Here is a 2251-nt window from a genome sequence, read left to right on the forward strand (position 1 = left end):
GGGGACCATATGGGATGCTGGGAATTGAACCTGTGTTGGCCATGTTGGCTGCATGCAAGGCAAACGCCCTACCCGCTGTGCTATCGCTCCAGTCCCGGCCTAGAGATTTTATCAGCCTTTCCTTCCACATCTTTCTCAACGCTGCCATATTGCTGACTCCTTCAGGGTCATGGGAATGAGATCCACTGTATTTATGCTTTTGGCATATTGGATATGCCACGGATAGTTTGCCAGGCCTTGCTGTGTGGGCAGGATATTCCAGTAGCTTGCTAGGCTCTCCGAGAGGGATAAAGGATGGGGCGGCTTCTAATCAGACTCTATCGTAGATACAACCATCCAGGACCTGATGATACAAGAACAAAAGATCAAGTACGACATCATTGGTCTGACCAAGACAAGAAGGCAACAATCAAATCAAGGCATTTTCAACGCTGGAGAACTGCTCCTCAGAACATGCGACAAAAGAGGTTTCGGAGGTGTTGGTGTCCTTGTCAATACAAACTTGGCCATGAGCATTGATTCACTGGAATGTCTAACAAACCGAATCAGATGATTACACTTAGATAGATGTGGCTAACTGCCAGCAGTTTCTATCTTCATTGTCTATGCACCAACATCCAATTATGATGAAGGAGAAATTGAGAAGTGTACATGGAGCTGGAGAAGTTCTATAAAGAAGACCATACCTTCTACAAGATCAGTGTTGGTGATTTTAATGCCAAGATAGGACCAAAAAGATCAGCTGAAGAACTCCACATCGGGACCCATGGCCTAGAATGGAAAGAACAGGGTGAGAGACTGTCTGAGTTCATCATGTTGACCAAGACCATCCACGGTAACTCACAGTTCCAGAAGGCCGAATCTAAACATTGGACATGGGAGTCTCCCAGTGGACGGTTCCACAATGAAACTGACCACATCATATTCAATTGAGAGTTTTGCCTGACCAATGTCACTGTTGTCCCAAAATTCCAAATGGGATCTGACCACCGTTGCCTTTGTGCAGAAGTCTACTTCACAGAGTGGGGAGAAAGGGCTGCAAAGATTAAGAAGAGCACTCCCAGAACGACCACAAACTGGGAGCTCTTTGGCACTATTGCTGCAACATGGAAAGATGCCGTCATTGACAATATTGACGAGGAATACAGTTGACTGGTTCAGCACCTCAATGATTGTGTGACGAATGCCAAAGAGGGATAGCCACAAAAAAAAAAAAAAACACCTGTCTTCGAAAACACTTGAGCTTGTTTGCCAACGTGGCTTGGCGCATGCCTCAGGAAACCACAAGCAAACATCCAAGCTCACAAAGCAGTGCAGAGATGCAATAAAGGAAGACCTCAAAGAGAAAAGAGCAGCAGTGCTGGTAGATGCGGCAGAGGCCAGGAAAATTATTCTAATGCCCACCTGTCCTTCATTAACTACAAGACCAAGATAACTGCCCTCCGACATCCTGATAGATATATCACATCTTCCAGAAGGCTAATGGAGGAAAATATCCATGACTTCTACTTGGATCTCTTTGATAGCCACGTCCACCTGCCCACATACCAAATTCCGCAGGACGGATATGTCTTTCCCAATACTCTTCCTTCCGAAATTTGACAAACCATTTTGGTAAAAAAAAAAAAATAAAAAAAATAAAAAAAAAAACAGCACCCAGCCCAGACAAGGTCAGACCTGAATACTTGAAGAACCTGCCATCAGTAATCATCAATACCCTGGCTCAGCTCTTCACATGCTACCTGTCTGAATGCAAGGTTCCATCCCAGTGGAAAACTAGCAGGACTGTACTACTGTACAAGAAGGGAGACATCCATGATATTGGCAAGTATCATTTGATCTGCCTATTTTCTGCCATCTACAAGCTGTTCGCTTGAGTCATCCTGAATAGGATTGGCAGAACACTAGATGAAGGACTACCGTGCAAACAAGCCGGGTTTTGCAAAGGATTCAGTACGATTGACCATATCCACATGATAACCAAGCTCACTGAGGTTTCTCGGGAGTTCAAGATACCGCTCTGTCTGATGCTCATTGATTTAAAGAAGGTCTTTTATTCTGTTGAGGTGAAAGTAGTCATCAAAGCCCTAGTCAATCAGGGCTTTCAAACTCAATACATCAGGATCCTTCGTGAGCTGTATTACAGATTCACTACCAGGATCTCACCATTCTACAAAAAAGGGATCATCTATGTCAAGAGAAGGGTTCAGCAGGGTGATACCATTTCACTGAAACTCTTCAGTGCCACCTT

This window comes from Sorex fumeus, unplaced genomic scaffold (assembly GCF_029834395.1).
Source record: "Sorex fumeus unplaced genomic scaffold, SorFum_2.1 ptg000128l, whole genome shotgun sequence".
Lineage (NCBI taxonomy): Eukaryota > Metazoa > Chordata > Mammalia > Eulipotyphla > Soricidae > Sorex > Sorex fumeus.